At 41.9% G+C, this 18,125-nt stretch overlaps 1 protein-coding gene across 4 annotated transcripts in view; it reads left to right on the plus strand.

The window, feature by feature from the left end:
* The window catches only part of LOC102528159 (tumor protein D52), a 158,166-nt gene that overhangs the window by 4,486 nt on the left and 135,555 nt on the right, over positions 1-18,125 (plus strand). The gene's annotated exons all lie outside the window — the stretch shown is intronic.

An 18,125-nucleotide genomic window follows, 5' to 3' on the forward strand; every position in this document is an offset into this window, starting at 1 on the left:
GAATATTTCATTTTATATCTTGCCTCCCACCCCCTTTTTAAACTCAGTAAAAAATACCCTTCTCCAACATCATTTTGACTAGTGTGACCATGCACACCATACAGCATTCAAAATGACTAAAAGGTTGCAGAATGTCAATCAGTCTCCTTCTCACTCTTGTCTCCTAGGCTATTTCCCTTGGGTAGCAGTGTTCACCACTGTTAACAGTTTCTTCTCCATCCATCCAGAGAGATTCTACTTAATGTACTTATCTATGTACACTTAGATTTAAATACTATATATATGCATGTATATATGTGTGGATATATTGTTTAAACTGTAGCCCACAAATTGTTTAGTACCTAACTTCCTTCACTTAAGTAGAGTTTGTTTGAGAGATCATTCCACATAATGTTATATGTTATTTTTGATAGCTGTTTGTAGATGTCTATTTGTAGATTTACCATGTTATGTAGCATAAGAGCTGTTATTTAACTTGTTCCCTATGGATGGACATTTAGGTTTCCTCTGGTATTTTGCTATTAAAACAAAGCTTCAGCAAATAAATTTGTATGCAGGTTATTTGATCAATCTGCCAATATGTGTGTAGGAAGAATTCTTAGAAGAATGTGACTGTTCAGTTTTGATAGCGCTAAATTCTGCTCCATAGAAGTCGTGCCAGTTACACTCCACCAGCAACGTGGGAGCACCTGCTTGCCTCCATCAGGCGGCCAGGGTGTTGTCGCAGTTACTCATCTGCTTATCTTGCAGGGAAGAAAAGGGCTTCTCAGTGTATGTTTTATTATATATTTTTCTTTATATGAAGGTGATTGTCCTTCTTTTGATAGTTTAAGATCTAGATTGCATTTTCTGTGATGTGTCTGATCATACACTTTGCCAAGTGTTCTGTTGTTTCATCTGTCTTTTTTCTTCTTGATTTGTGGAATGTAGGCCTCTGTCCATGACATGAATTGCTAATGTATCTTTTCCCTAGTTTGTCGTTCCTTTTTTTGACTTTCTAGTGATTTTTTTCCAAGCAGAAATATTAATCGATGGCTGTTTTCATGTATAGCTTCTAGCTTTTCAGTCTTTCCTAGAAAGGCTGTTCTCATTTGGAGTTTACGTTTTTAATTTTTACATTCAAGTCTTTCATCCATGTGAAGTTTATTTGGATAAAAAATGTGAGTTATGAATCTTAAACTGCCCCCTGCCAACCCCTCAGTTGGTTACTCAGTTATCCAACACTGTTCCCTGATGGATGGCTCTTTCCTTTACTGATTTGAAATACTACTGTTGTCAGTACAAAATTTCTGGTTTCCTTTCTTTCCCATTGATCTATCTGTTCATCCACAGCAACCAAACTGTTTAAATTATTGTTGCTTCATAATATGTAAAATTACCTGGAAGGGCTAGTCACCCCTGATGACTCTATTTTTGTTTTTATTGCTAGATTTTTTTTTCTAGCTACTCTTGCTGGATTTTATTTTCAAATGAACATTAGAATCAGCTTGTCTGAATGAAACTTTAACAGAAATCCTGTTGGTATAGCTTTCTTCCCTCCCCTGTGCTCCACCTCCCTTCCCCCTTCCCTTTTCTCTTTCTTTTATTAAAGCTTTTTTTTTTTCCTTTTTTGGATGTCCCAGTATATGTTCCTCATGGTCATATTGTACATACTATATATACAGTTTTGTATTCTGTTTTGGATACTATTAGATGATAAAAATTTTGACATATCATTTAAAAAAATTATCTCTAAACTATATTTTTTGATGACTGTACCCTTTCACCATTTGATGTTTATATAACTGCTTCTTTGCTGGGATCTGGATTGCTTTCCATTTTAGCTATTGTAATTCTTAAATGATAAATTGTTTTAGGATAAATATCCTGAGACAGGACAAAGGGTGTGAATATGTTTAGGCTTTTGATGCCTGTTGCTAAATAATAGGAAAACATAATTCTCATTTCTTACAAACTATAGTAAAAAACACATAACATAAAATTGACCATCTTAGTCATATTTCAGTGTACAAGATAGTATTATTAATTCTACATACCTTATTGTATAACACATCTCTCCAACTTTTTCATTTTGATGACTGAAACCCTGGACCCACCAAGCAACACACATTTTTCTGTCCCCACAGCCCCTGCCAACCACCATTCTGTTTTCTGTATCTTTGAGTTTGATTATTTTAGATACATTATTAAAGTGGAATAAATGCAGTATTTATCTTTTTGTGACTGGCGTATTTCGCTTAGCACAGTGTCTTCCAGGTTCATCCATGTTGGTGCATATTGTATGATTTCCTTCCTTTTTTAAGGCTGTATAGCATTCCATTGTTTATATATACCACATTTTATTTATCATCCTTTGTTTTCTTTATTCATCCTTCAGTGGACATTTAGGTTGCTTCCACCTCTTTTCTGCTGTGAGCATGGGTGTGCAAATACTCTTTTGAGTCCTGTTTTCCATCCTTTTGAGTAGGGGAGGAAAAATTTTCCCTCTACCCTTCTTGGTTATTTGGCTGGTCTAATAATCGAATTAACATAGGACATATTAACAGGAGGAAACAACTTTAGTTAGGTTCATACAGGAGTCCTACAGGAATGTGAGACCCACAGGCTGTCAGGCAGCTGAGGCTTTTATGACATTCTGAGCTAAGGAGAGTGGGGAGGGGTCTGGGGCTTCAAAGGGGAGGAAGACAAGTCAGAGGAAGATGGGAAGAGCAAATGTTTGGTAAACATGTCTGCCACGTCACGCAGGACATGAGACCCAGAGAGGACTTTAATCTCTAGGCCCAGTTGGGCTGCCCCCCAGCCCACCACACCCAGCCTGTATTCTTGGTAGCTGCATCTCGTGATAGTTCCCTTCGTGGACCAGACCCTCTATCTAAATGCTTTTAGGCAGAGGAGGGAGAGGTAAAAGTTTTTCTTGAATCTGCTGGGTCTTGATGGAGCCTTCAGCTCAAAATAGCCCACAGGCCACAGTGGCTCATTTGGGAGACACTTGTTCTGAACCCCTTCAGTACCCAGAAATAAAGTTGCTGGTTCATATACTAGTCCTTTTTTTTTTTTTTTTGTGAACTTCTCTCCTGTTTTCCAGAGTGGCTGAGTGGCTGTACCATTTTACATTCTGTTTTAAAGGGAAGAGGGAAGGTTGTGGGGGCCAAAAAACTGAAGAGGTGGGTAGGCTGCCTGGGTTCTGATTTCTCCGCATCCTCAGCTCCGCTCTCGGTCTTCTGTCTTTGACAGGGCCCTTCCTAACGGGTCCGAGATACTCTCTCACTGTGGTTAGGATTTGCATTTTCCTGATAACTAATGCTGCCGAGCATCTTTTCGTGTGCTCGTGGGCCATTGGTATATCTTCTTTGGAGAAATGTCTGTTCAGGTCTTTGCCCATTTTATGACTGCGTTATTACTATTATTACTAATTTTTTTGGTCAAGCTGTAGGAGTTGTTTATGTGTTCTGGATACTAAGCCCTTATGAGATACATGGTTTGCAAATATTTTCTCCCTTTCTCTAAATTGCCTTTTGCTCTTGGTCATTTTCCTTTTCTGCACAGATGTCATTGCCCTGAGTGGAGGAAAAGAATGATAAAACTTACCGGTTAAAAAAAAAATGCCATCTGTTTTCCTATAAAATTCCTCCATTTACTAGAGAGGCTGTAGATGATATTAGCCATTTGCGTTTGTTTGTTACTTACTTCTTACAGTGGGGATCTCAGTGTGTCTTTGCCTTCTCCTCCCCCCTCCCCACCCTCCTGTCCATATTAAATCTGTGTGTTCAGTGGCAAGTATTTATTTTTTCTATTTTTATTTTCATTGGTTATGTTGGATCGTTTTATGTTATTTTTACTAACAAAGACATTATTAAGAGCAGACATTTTCTTGGTGACAGTTTTTAGAGTAACTTACATGGCTCTGAGTAGCTTTCAGTACTTGCTTCTCTGTGTCTGTGTGTCTTCTCTTTAGATGCTTTTGTAATTAATGCTAAAAGTAGTGGTTTTAGGCAAGGATATTAATGTACATGCTTTGGCTTATAGGCACGGTGAGTACATCTCATGTTACAGCTATTCAAATGTAAAACTCAGTTTTAAAATTATATAAAATGTGACCTTGTAAAGTTTTGGATTGAGAATTTACTTAATAGGATTAAACTTCACCTATTGTATTCTGAGATCTGTTGGCAGCACTGTGATGTGGAAAAGGAGCTTCCAGTGCAGTCAGTAGGGCTGTAGGACTGAAGATTGTAGTTTATACAACCCACTAGGCTGTGTGCTTGGCTAGAAGTAAAGTGTCACTAGGAGACCGCCCTGACATTTGTGTTCCCAGCTCTTAGCGGGTGTGTATGTTGTGTGTTCTCCATAAATATTTATCCTGTTGCCATTTTAGGGCAATGAAATTATTCTCTATGATACTATAGCGGTGGCTGCATGTCATTATGCATTTATCAAAACCCATAGAATGTACAGCATCAAGAATGAACCCCAATGTAAACCGTGGACTTTGGTTGACAGTAATGTGTCCGTGTTGGTTCATCGATTGCACCAAATATACCACACTGATGAGGGATGTTAAGGGTAGGGGTGTATGTATGTGTGGGTGGGGAGGGCTATGGGCAAAACTCTATTTTCTGCTCAATTCTGCTGTGAACCTGAAACTGCTCTAAAAAATAAAGTCTATTAATTAAAAAAAAGATAGGAAAGTGGAAGTACAATAAACTTTGACTTTGACACACTTAAAAAAAATTAGATTTCTAGCATACATAGAGTCAGATGGGATTAGATACAAAAGGTTAAGGATTAAGAAAAGATAGTGATTTGGCAAGGAGACAAGAATATATATTCCAAATTGCTTAGAGTTTTATATATAATCGCTGAAAATCTGGTCTGTAAATAGAAGCCAAATTGGTACTTCACTTCCAAAGTATGTGTAAGTGTGTGTGTATACACTTAACAGATAGAGGAATACACAGTGTTGGTTATGTTTTTGTTCTCCAAAAGGGTGGTGGATATGGTGCTCAATAAATAACTTTCATAAATATGTTTTCTGTGCTGTGTTATCAAAGTTAAGTTTTTTGGTTTTTTTGGTTTTTTGCTTCTAGTGTATCCTGAACTTAGGAGGGATGTCAATATGTTTTAGAAGTTTTCATTGAATGCAATTGAGAAGGGCAAGGGGGATGTTGACAGTGGTGGAAAGGATTTGCTGCTCGTTAACCAGAACGAAAATTACGTAAAAAGGGAAAAATGCAAGCATTTTGGCCGCTGGGGCATTTAGCAAAGTGGTGACCAGCTGTCCGTTTTGGTGTACACTGAGTGTACCGCTTTTGGTATGTGACTTTATTAGCAGTCAGAATGGTGATGATGGTGTTGATGGTAATGATGATTCCATCTGGCTTTTGCAGAACTCATACTAATTTGTCTTCATATTGTTGTCATTTTAGTCTTTCAATGCTGTGGGGTGGTAGGACTGCTATCATTTTCATTTTATACTTGAGGAAACAGAAGCTGAATGATCAAGATCTCCCCATACTCTGCTAGATGCGGAGAGCATGGCAAAAACTGCTTCCCCCACCTGTTGTCTCTAAGAGAGTAACCTGGCGTCCAAGAACAAATTCAACTATGTTTGCAAAACAGTTTAAAGGGCTGGGGACACTTCATACATGTTAGAAATGTTTTCCTTCCAACTAGTTAAAACAAAATTAGGATCGAAACTGCCTCAAGCCCTGCATTATAATGACTTAAGTTTTCCAGCTGGGGCTTCACTGGGTCACTTTTAGAAATACAACTGTTACCACTAATATCAGCAGCAACCACCTTTGCTGGGTGCTTTCTGCAGACTGGGTTCTATTTTAAATGCTTTTCATGTTTCATTTTGAAAACTTTTATGACAAACCTGTGAGCCACACTCACAATGTTTTACGCTTTACAAATGAAGAAGCAAGGTATGAAGGAATGGTAGTAACTTCTCCAGGGGCACACAGCTTGACACAGACAGAGCTGGTTTTCAGCCTGGCATATTTGGCTGCAGAGTTCTTGCCCTTGTGCAACATATTATACTATGTAAAAGTTTTATATCATCTCCCTTTTCCTTTCAAAGCTGTTGTTTAGAAGGGCGCCGTGCTGTGGTAGCTACCATGTGAGAGTGCTAGGCAGGGCGTGTGCCTGCACAAGAATTTGGCCATGTGTCTGTCCTTGTGCACCAGAGCTAATTGTAAATGTTCAGGGCAAAGAATGCGGGACCTGACATTATGTCTGGGTTCAAAATTTGGCTTCCTTATTTTCTAGTTATAAGACACTGGATAAATCACTCAACCTCTTGGAGGCTGTTACACCTCAGCCTACTTAATCTGAGAAAATTAAGTAAAAATCTGACTAGCACTGGGGCTCAATAGGTGCTGATTCTTAAACTGAATATTTGCATTTCTGTAAAATGCTAAATCAGTGGCTCCCAATTCAAATGAAACATTTCCTTTATTTAGAGACAAGTATGATGTGATGCCTGCCCTCGGGCTCTCAGGCCAGGCTGGAGAAGCGCGCGTCCAGCTCGGCCACGGCAGTGGCTGTCAGGGCTGCACACCTGGCCGAGGAGGAAGCCAGCAGCGCTGGCTGGTCATCAAGGGAGGATTCTCATAGCAGGTGGCCTTTGAACTTGGACTTGAAGGCTACGTAGGCGTCTTGGTAAGAGGTGAGAGAGGGAAGGATGAGGAAGGGAATTTGGGAAGAAGGTTCAGCCTGTGCAAAGGTGCCAAGGCATGAAAGGTCACAAAGGTGCTTGAGCCGTAGAAGTCCCCTGTGGCTGGAGTTCAAGGTGGTCACTAGGGGTGTGGGAGCAGCCTCGTGTGCTAGGATCAGGAATCAGGACTGTGTTCTACAGGTGATAGGCAGGTGGTAGGCGGCTGAGAGTTTAGTTTCAGAATAACATTCTGGCAACTGAGTAGAAGATACTAGCAAATCACATAGCAGGTATCGCAGTGTTCCACACCAGGGGCAGGGGTGCTGGATTCCCGAGAGAGGTCTGGGTGGAACCGGTCAGATGTTGGGGGAGAGGATCTGGGGATAAAGAAGACCACACAGGGGCTTTTGTGTCATTTCTAATAGAAAAGACCAGGGAGGAGAGAATTCCATCTGGCGTATGTCATATTTGAGGTCTGTTCCATTTGTCCAAAGCTGCATCACAAACCACCCAGAAAGCTAGGGGTTTAAAGCAACAGCATCTCTTGTGGTCACAGATCTGTAATTTGGGGGGAGCTTGGCGGGGGGTGCAGCTTGTCTTTGCTCTGCTCAGCTCAGCTGGGGGGCTTGAAGCACGAGGCTGAGCTCCCCTGAAGGCTCGCTCACTCTCATGAGGGGCAGCCGTGCTGGGAAGACGCCGGCAGCTGGGGCTTCTCGGGCACCTGCCTTGGGCGCCTGACTTGATCGGTGTGCTCTCCGGTGAAAACAGCACGGCCTGTTTGAGGATGGTTATTTGCTTGCCTGCGTTGAGTACTGTGTTTTGCTGGAGACCTTGCCGTTGATCCAACAGCGTACAGCCCCAGGATGCCCTGGCTTCTTACCTGTTACCCCAGGGCTCCTAACCGGTGGGTCCTAAGGGAGAGGCAGTCAGAAGCTGTGTGGCTTTTTGTGACCTAGCCTCGAAGTCACATGGCATCACTTCCCCCTCATGTGTTAGAAGTGTGTCATGAAGGCGAGCCCACGTGCAAGGAGAGGAGAATTGGACTCTACTTTTTGTGGGAAGAGTGTCAGTGAATGTACACACATGTTTTAAAGCCACCACCTGGTCCTTGTGGGACACATGTGTGGACAGGCCCGGGGGTGACTGTGGATCTGTGAGAAGGAGCGGGGCAGGACAGCAAGGTTTGGGAAACGCGATAATTTGAAGCTACTAAGGGTTAGCTTATCACTTACATATTAGCACATGTGATATTTGAAGCTATTAAATTGCTGAATTGGCCCAGAAGAAAGAGAACAGAGCATGGAGTAGGGACATTTCAGGGCTGGGAGGGGAACGGGCAAGTTAAGAAAAAGGGCATTTGACTTTCAAAGGCTCTGAAGAGGCCGAGTACATTGAGGGGAAGAAGTGGATCCTGGCTTTGGTGATGAGGACCAGTCGTGGACAATGCTGAGAGACTGGAGCTCTGCGGGTTGGATGAGGTTGAGGAGAAGGGGGAGGGCAGGCGCCATGGATGGATGCGGGGCCTGTGAGGGTGGTCAAACGTGGGATGAAAACCCAAAATGAGAGACCGCTCTTTTGAGAAGCCAGGGCGGGTTTTAAAGGGAAATTCGGATTAAGTTGATGATTTGCTTGTCTGTCTCGAGTATTGTTTTTTGTTTCTGAGCGCAGAGAGGATGCTGGTTTGACCTTTGTGCATGTTTGTAAAATGAGAGAAGAAAGCGACGCAAGGGACAGTCACTGGATTTGCCATTCCAAGATGCTTTTAATGCGAAATGTATTTTAATAGTGCTAGCCTAGAGTCTGACCTTCAAGGAGCTCAAGTCTGTAAGCAGTAATTCACTTTAATGGGTAAAAGCCTTGCGGAGAATAAGTACTTATTAAATACCTGCAAAATGAAAGCATGAGGCAGTCTCTGGGTAGTGTGAGGGCCAGAGAAGCAATTTAGCCTCGAGGTGACATTAGAGCCAAATCGCAGTAAAGCTGTGATGTCCTTTTTAACCAGCGGTTTCTCAGGGTGAACCTGCTGGTGTGAGTGCTCGCTTTCGCGGTGGAGCACCTTGGCTGTGGGGTTGATTCAAGCAGCGTCTGGATTTGTCAAATATTCCCTTGAGAAAGGATTTTCCCTTCAGAGTGGCAGCCCCTTCCCCCCATTTCCCCCAAGAGTCAGGTCTGTTGACCTTCCAGTCGACTTTCTGGGTGATTTTTTAATGGGTGGCTACTGATCACATCAGGGATTCAGTGAAGATTCTGACTAATAGTAAAGATAACGTGAAAGATTTCTCTTGGTTTAGAGGTTTTTATTTTTTCCCCAGCATTACAATTCCTTCCCAAACTGACCTCCTCTTTTTAGCCCCTGGAAGGGATTCCAGTCCTGGGAGTCTCTGGCTGGGGCGGTGGTCACTGCCGATAAAGGGCTGATGACGCTGTCCTGGTCTGATTATTCTATTCACAATGGCAACTGTAGCTGTTAAACTTGAAAAGCAGGGAACTCGGATGGAACGAGCAACTTTTCAAAGTGCCCTAGGTCCTCAGGGTTCATGGCAGCATTGTTTACAGTTGCCAAGGTAGGGGAGCAACTGCGGTGCCCATCAGCAGATGAATGGATAAAGAGAAAGTGGTATAGATATACAATGGAACACTACTCAGCCATAAAAAAGAATGAAGTCTTGCCTTCTGCAGCAACATGGATGGACTCGGAGGGCATTATGCTAAGTGAAATAAGTCAGACAGAGAGAGACAAATACTGTGTGATTTCACTTATATATGGAATCTAAAAATTACAACACACTAGGGAATAAAACAACAAAAAAAGCAGACTCACAGATACAGAGGACAAACTAGTGATCACCAGCGGGGAGAGGGAAGTGGGGAGGGGCAGTATGGGAGCAGTATGAAAAAGGTTATTATGTGACAGGATTATATGAAACCATGTGTGAAACTTTTTGAAAATTGTAAAGCACTGTAGAATTTCAAGAATCTTTCAATATATTAAAAAAAAAAAAACAAAAGCAACAACAAGAGCACTTTGAAAATTCCCTAAAATCCAAAGTGAAGCAGAAACATTGAGTCCCACGTCAGTCTGTCTGCTCCCCTCAGTTTGCATGAGGGCGTGCTCATTTCTCTCAATTTTCTATTGCCCATCTTTGCTTTTCTTTTTCTTTTCTCTCTCTTTTTTTTTTTAACTCCACCTAATTTCCATTTTCTTCTTTCTCTTTTTAATCTTTCCCCATTTGGGGCCATAAAATGAAACTCAGTGGTTTTATTGCCCTTGTTCTTTTTGCTTTGCTTTTACTTAAGGGATTTTATGAATTTATTCAATATATTTTATGTTTCCTGTTAGTATTAATTTTTTTTGGTAGAAATAAAAAAAAAAACCCTGAAAATAAATTTCCTTCTTTGTTCATCTATTATTCATTTCATTGCTGTTGCAAAGCAAATTTAAGTGTCTCCCTCTCTCTTTTTTGGTGTGTGTATAATGATTCAAAGCTTAGAAAAAAATATTTCAAGTTATTGGGGTTTTTTAATTTTATTTTTAATTTAAGTGGAGTTGATTTACAATGTTAGTTTCAGGTATACAGCAAAGCAATTCAGTTTTATATATATATATATATATACATATATATACTCATATATTTTCAGATTCTTTTCTATTACAGCTTATTATAAGAAATTGAGTATAGTTCCCTGGGCTATACAGTAAGTCCTTGTTGTTTATTTTATATATAGTAGTGTGTATCTGTTATATTTCAAATTATTAAATTGGGAATTTTCAAGTCATACTTTAGTAGTTGAGCAATTTGGGTTTCTCTGTATGAATTCTAGGCAAAGTTAGAAACACTTGGAGGCCATATAATTTTTAAAACTTACTAGAAGATGAGGAGGAAACTTTGGTTTTTCTTTCTCAATTAAAGGAATAAAGGGAAATGATTAATTAGTTGCAGTTCTGGTGCCATCCCAGGAAGTGCATCTTTGTCGCATAGTCACTTCCACCTTGGACTCGGGACATGGCCACCAGCAGGTGCTCAGCTCTGTGAGCTGAGGGATGCCCCTTGTGTCTGGGCTCCAGGTGCTGTCACCAACACTTGCCCATGGAGAGCAGCAGGTACCCCGTGCTCTCTGACTCTCCTGCTTCTCTTGAGGATGCCTGTCTGCCCAGTCACCCTTTTGCTGTTGACATGCAATTTATGTGTGTTCATTTTCCCATTAATACTGGTACCCCACATCCATGGCTTCTGCACTGAACAAGACAGAACTGTTACTGTGTCCTCACAGTGCGTCCTGCCGTGCCGCAGAGAATGTGGCTGACTGCACGTCTTTTCTGTTAGAGTTTGGAAACAGTGGGTGGAAGACTGCCGAGGGCAAGATGAGTATGGTTTGGGGCTTTCAGCTTTGGAAGAATTTGGAATTCTTAGTTCTTTTCAACCCGTACTGTGGGCAAAAAAGAAAGAAAGAAATTTTATTTGGTGATGATGCTAAAACATTTATTGGGTGCATCTTTGGTCCTGGCTTCAGCCTAGCAGCCGTGGGCAGCGAATACCTTATTTGATTCTCACAAGAGCTCCGTGCAGTTGGACTCTTTCTTTCCCACTTACTGATGAGGGAGTGTGATGGGTGGGGGCCTTAAAGAGCTCCCCAGGATCTTGTAGTTAATCTGCAATATTTTACCTCCTCTCAATCAGGTAGAGAGATCTTATTTTAAATGAATTTGTTACAGACATAAATTTGTCTAAATGGAGCTGATTTATTTAATGTTACCGAGTCTCAAGTGGAATTTTGCCTATGAATCGTTGCGTGAACCACGGATGAGTGAAATGTTTTGATGGCAGGATCCTTGGGTTTGCAAATCCAGTCTTAATTGAGATGGCTGTTCTGGGGAGAAGGCAATGGTGGGAGGTGGGAGAGCTGGAAAGGAAGTGGTCTCCTTTCCCCGCAGCCCAGTTGCTTGGGAGAGCTTTAGCTCCCTTTCAGGAATTCGTTTTTCCTACTAAGACAGCACCCCTCTGCTTATCCCAGTGGAAGCCTGTGGGCAGTCCCCTGTGCAGCCCCATACTTTTCTTTTTTCTCTTTTTGGAAGCAACTATGGTTAACTTCCTTCAGTTACTGGGCATTGTGTTGTTAAAGCAGCTGGATTTAATGTATTTAATTTATTATTTAAAAAAAAGTTTTTTGGGGGAGAGGGTTTACTTATTTATTTAGAGGAGGTACTAGAGATTGAACCCAGGACCTTTGTGCATGCTAAGCATGTGCTCTACCACTTTAGCTATATCCTCCCCTGCCCCAACTTAATGTATATAGTATTTTTCTATGCTTTGCAGTAATTCTTTATCCTTTTTTTTTTGCATAAGTTAAACATATCCTTAGTGGAGAAACATGTAGAAAAGCAAAGCAATAAAACGTTTCTTTTTTTCAAAGATATTACATAATTATAGACTGTAATAAAACATTTCCTAAAAAAAAACCTGGTGACCTTCTGTAACCTTAGCAAGCACTCTTCTCCCACGTTGATTTGTTAGTGTGTAAGCACCATTCTGTCTTTGAATGTACATGTTCATTAAGGGACAGATATACTAGTGGAAACATAACCACATTGTAACTAAAGTACCAACCTAGGTGCAGGCCTTATGTTCTTTACTCACTGATGTTTTCCACCCGCCCTCCTCCCTCTACCCTGCACACACCCTATCAAGTGGGGATTCAGGTTCTTAATCACAAGTGTTTCCCTGAAACGCCAGCAGCTTTGGCAGGCCTGCAGGAGCTCAGGTTTCCTCTGTTCAAAGAGAGCCCAAGGCCTGCTTGTCCCTGACTTCTTTTCACTCAAGAGATTCGCTTGAAAGCTGGATTTGCAAGTCACAGTTTCGGATGTTAAATGCAGTGGGCATTTTGGTGGAGTATGGGTGTTTAAACGGCAGCATTTCATACCTCATCTGGGAGCTATACCCGTCCCCAGCCCATGTGGCGGTGGGTGTGTCCACGTGGTTCTGTCGGTGACTGTGGCGGGCTGGCCTGGCTCCTCCAGCCTCCCTTGGGGGTGTGGCCGGCCCCTCCTCTCAGGATCAGCTCTCTACCTCCGGGTGGGGATGTTGGTGGGGGAGGAAAAAGATGTTTGGAATTGATCTGCTCCCGAGGTGGGGGGCGGGGGCGGGGAGGTGGAGGCGGGGCTTGCTTTCTTCCTTCCCCAGCTGTTACTGGGCATTCAGCAATGTGGTGCCTTTGGAGTATGCGCCCCTCCTCCATCCCGCACCCCAGAAGGTACAGCTTCCCCGAGTTGCAGGACTCTGGTTGAAGTAGCAGAAAGGTGCCAGGCTCTTGTTTATACAGAAAGCTGCTTATCAGTGACCGCTGAGGCCGTCTCTGACAAATATTGACCTAAAGGCAATTATAGCCTGTGTCTTGCTTTTACCTTAAATTGCTCCCTAACTCATGTAGGGATAGATACACTAGACAGATGGCAACATGCCCTTGCAATATATCTTCCTCACAGTTAGGCTTTTTCTCAAGTTTTAAATCTGTTCTCTTTAGAGGTAAAGTGTTTTCTCTTATTCAGTGCTGTTGATCCAATGGCAAATCTTTTTTTTTTTTTTCCTTTCAATTGGCTGTTTCTATTATACAAGGCTCTCAGGACACTTTTTGCTTCATCTTCTCTGGGTAAAGAACCCACACTTCCTACATGGGTCTAAGCTAAACATTTGGCCTTGTTAAAAAAAGAAAAAACGATTGGCCAAATGGTGGGAGATGAGGAGGAGAACTGTGTGCTTGCTATTAGGCTAAAAAAAGAAATTATTTTTCTCTATACCATGGAGGAACATGGCCCAGAGAATTGCATGGCATACAGCTGTTTCTTTGTAGTTCGGCAGTCACTTTGAGCATGGGGCTTTGCTTGTATCAAAGAACAAGTGGGTTGTGATGACCTCGCGATATCCAAGAGAATAAAGCTTGAAACTGGAGTAGCTGACGTTCCTAAAAGCCCAGAGTGAGAGTGTACTTTTATTCAGCTTTTCCCCTTCAGCGAAATTTGAAGTGTACTTGTTACAGAGAGCGAATCAGTTAACTTGATCTTTTGTGACAAAGTTAAGGTAAGAAAATCTAGCCTATTTTAGATGTTGGGGTGACACCATGCACTTTTGATAGCAGATCAGCTAAGCTCTCACTTTTAAAAACATTTAAAAGTCGGAAATTCATAAGTCTTTATAAAATACCACTTATCTTTATCCCTGGGTTAGAGCATGGCTTGTAGCAACAGCATGGAGATGAATGGGTTCCGTCTTAGTGTCATCTCTTCACTGAAAATTAAGCCTAGTTAATCCTAGTTTTAGATATGTAGGTTTCGGTAAGCCTTATTTGAAAGAGGATTCCTGACTGCACTTGTGTGTTTATAAATATTGGCAATAATAGTTGATTTTACTTCTGACTATCAAGTTAAGAAATAAAGAACGTGTGTGTGTGTTTCCAGGCCCCACTACCTTGAAGGGGGATGATCAAGGCTTAGAGTGATGGTGGCTAGATGTGTACACTTAGATTTCTTTTTTTTTTAAATTTTTTAAATTTATTTTTTATTTTTTTAAACTTTTTTTATTGAGTTATAGTCATTTTACAACGTTGTGTCAAATTCTAGTGTAGAGTGTGCACTTAAATTTCAAAGCTCCCTTTCTTGTCACCCGCAAAACAGTCCCAGCAGATGTAAGGATGACAGTGGGGGCTACGAGGGGCATTGGCAGGTGCAGTGTGCAGTGCTGAAGAATCAACAAACAGAACAACAGAAGACTTGATAATAAAGTTTGGCTTTTCCCAAACAATGTCTGCATTGTTCTTTCTTTCTTATCCTTTGGTAGCTGGCTGTCCTTCCTACCAGAGTAGACTCTGTCCTGTACTCTCTCCGCGGGAGACACCAGGAAGACCAGCTGAATTCTGTTGAGGGTTCTGTAGTAAAATTCCTTCTGGGCTTGTTTTCCATGATGTTTGTGACCTCCAGCATTTCAGCAGCTCTTAGGGAACCTCCGTTCTCCCATCCCATCAGCTTTTCCTCCTCCACAGCTGCACGGTTAACCACTCCCCAGTCTCCACCTGTGGCAAAAAGTTACTTTTAACTCATGGAGCCATGTATGAATACAATCTCCTTGTTTAAAAAAGGGGTGGGGGAAGGATGTGGATAGAGATGGCTGCGCAGAGACCTCAGCTGGTGAGTCCTGTCAGACCCTTTCTTGGGGATGTGTAGACAGACCCGTGTAGACCAGCAGCCCTCAAGCTTTTCCTTGCATCGAGGGCTTGCACACACACACACTGCCAGACCCATATCGCTGATTCAGTCATTTAGGGGGAAGGCCTGCGAATTTGCATTTTGGGCAAGTTCCCAGGTGATGCTGATGTTTCTAGTCCAGGGACCACACTTTGGGAACACTCATGGAATTGATTTGTGTGTATGCGCCTTTTAAAATAAATGCTGTCAGTGGGGAGGGTATAGCTCAATGGTAGAGTGCCTGCTTAGTATGCACGAGGTCCTGGGTTCAACCCCCAGTACTTCCATAAAAAAATAATAAATAAATAAGTGTAATTGCCTCCCCACCAAACAAACAGAACAGATTTAAAAAAATAGAACAAATGCTTCTGTATTTGTCACCAGCTCTGTGTTGTGGAGAGCTTTCGGTGCTGGTGCGGGTCGATCGTTTCATTCTTCTTTACTGCTGCATAGTGTTCCAGGGTATAAATAGGCCTTAGTTTGACCTCCTTTAGTGGACGTTTTGGTTTATTCTAATATTTTTAAAAACTGTTACAAACAAATGGTGCACTGGAGCATCTTTTTTTATTCCTGCTTTATGCGCGCGGGTTTGTCTAGGGTAATACGGAGAAGGGAAATTGCTGCATGTGTGTATTTTTACGTTCATGTTTGTTCTAATAGACGATGTCACCCTGACTCTCTGTGATTATCACCACATTAATGCCCAGCCCTGGGTAACTTGTTTCATTCTCCCCCTAATCGGGGGCTAAAGCCAGAGTTGCTAGGAAAATTATAAAAATGTGCAGACTGGGCTCTTTTCAGTTTCAACCTGAAATGAGCTTCGGGCTGCTGACTTTTTTTTCATTTTTTGTGGACTTCCTAAAACAGTGACACTCAACTGTTTTTTCCCCCCTCAATACACTTGATGGATGAGAATTGCCCTCAGTAACAATGGCTCATATCGTTTCTAGAGGGTTTAGGTCCACATGTGTCTTTAAGGTGGAGTCATTGGTGGACTTCTCCAGTCTGGATGTTCTTTGCCCGCATCAGACTCTCTATTTGTAGCCAAACGGCGTTCCTCGTGCCCTCCGCCTTCTAAACCAGTTATTCCCCTTTTTCTGTTCTGTCCTGGGCAGTGATGTGTGTCCGGTGAGTCAGCAGGTATCAGTGGAGCTGCACTCATATGTGAGTTATGGCGGTAAGTGGGTGTTACACCCTAACACTACCATTCCTACTACTTCGGATTTCACAGATGGTAAAATTAGATCTGGGAATAGGGAGCTCAAGCTGGATTGTCAGAGCCTTATTTTGCCAAGTCATTGAAAGCAACCAACAAAAAGCTGCCGTTTCTAAAATTAAATATATTTTCCATCACCCCTCTAGCCCCTCCAAAATCTGGAAGAATACCCAGAATAAAGGTTGTGACTTTTAAGTTCAGCCTCAAGAAAATCGTGTCTGTTTTCTCCTTTGCTTCAGACAAGTGAAAATGTTGATTTCGTCTGGGGTTGTAGGAAGTGGAGGAACCGGTCAGTTTCTTGAACGAAAGATTCGGTGTCTGTATTAGTCTTTCCTGGTGTGTCAGACCCTCCGTGGTGCTGCCATCTAACCTGCCTGCTGTGGTCGGGGTGGTCCTGGAATGTGTAGCTCTCCTGATGGAGAAGAATTCTCGGGACTCTTAGAGTCACTCATTCCCCTCTTTGAGCACCTGCCGCGTGCCAGGCACTCTGAGCAAGGTCCCAGATGAAGAGAAGCCGAGAAGGAGTTCCTGCATCTCAGCAGCTCCCTGATGGTCCAGCTTCTTTCTGCTTTCCCTCGAAAATGTGTGCAGATTTTTATGGAGACAGCTGCCACGCCTGCTCCGAGATCACTTGCCAGCAAAATCTTTACTCATATCACTTACTTCTGGCCCCAAGCTGGGCTGAAACAAGATCACCATTGTTTTTCTGAACTTCTTGGGAGAATCTGCTCTTAAAGCAAAGGCAGGCCTTTCTATCATTCAGGAAACCTGCATCTCTGTTACCTACTTTTGCACTTTTGCTTTGGTATGTGAACATCCTTTAATGAGTGATAAAATGTGTGCTGGTTTTAACATGAGGACTTCCCAGATGCAGGGCAGCCTCCTCCGGGAGTCCTTCAGCTGAGCCTGTGACAGCTGTGCATTGTCAACCTCCTGGGGGTGGAAACAGATTAAAAAATAACCCACAGAGTAACTCATTACAATGCTAACTCTTTCCAAACAACCAAGACCTAAGGGGTTATTAGATTTTAAGTAGATACAGTGCTTTATTAAAAATTGTTTTTTCTGTTACAACTTATTGGATGAGGTGCTTGAGGGAATTGAGATGACCTAAAAAAATCTGAAAACCACTAGGTTTGGTGAGAATGGGCACTGAATGCCATGTAAAGAAATAGACACAAATTCCATGTAAAAGGGACTTTCCAACACCTGCCTGTCCCAGGGAACCAGTTGTGGATACTTTCTTTCTGTTTTATTCCAGTGAATCTGTTAGGAACGGTGTGCTTTATTTTTATTTTTTCAAATTGAAGTGTAGTTGATTTACAATAGTGTGTAGAAAAGGTGTCTTTGAAGGAAGAGTGTTGGGCTCCGAGTCGGTGTGCATCCTATGAACAAGCTAATCAATATTTCACATGAGGGAGGCATCTGATACCCCTTCTAGCCCGGAAGGGCTTGGCTGCAGTTGCCATGGAGAGGTGGGTGCTGGTCTCAGCTGTGCGACAAGACACTCAGGCCCTTCAGGAAGAGGGGGCGGGAGCTCAAGGTCATTTAACCTCAGCTTGAAGAGCCCTGTTGGTTGTGAAGAGTATTGATCAGTTTCTTTATGGTTTCCCATATTGTAATATGTCTACCGTTTTAAACTGTTCCGTATTCTTTTAAGTACTGTGTTATTTCAGTCTGAATTGGCTTCCTGTTGCAAAATCCTTGTTTTGTATGTTGGTAAAATTAAGATGTAATTTACTGACTAATTGTAATATTATCATGAGATTCTTCATAGTAGATAAAAGGTCAAAATACTACAATATACGTTTGCCTGTCAGGGGCTGCTTTCATTTGACAAAGCTTGATGGCCCTGGTTTGGTTTCGACTACATCTTGAATTTTTTTTTAAAAGCTAATTACAAAATGTGTCACATGTAATTTAAATTTTGCAATCTTTTACATGGATTTCACCTTACAGATTAACGCACAAATGAACTTTTGAGATTGTTTAAAAATTTAATCTTTATATTTCATAAA

This window comes from Vicugna pacos, chromosome 29 (genome assembly GCF_048564905.1).
Source record: "Vicugna pacos chromosome 29, VicPac4, whole genome shotgun sequence".
Classification (NCBI taxonomy): Eukaryota; Metazoa; Chordata; class Mammalia; order Artiodactyla; family Camelidae; genus Vicugna; species Vicugna pacos.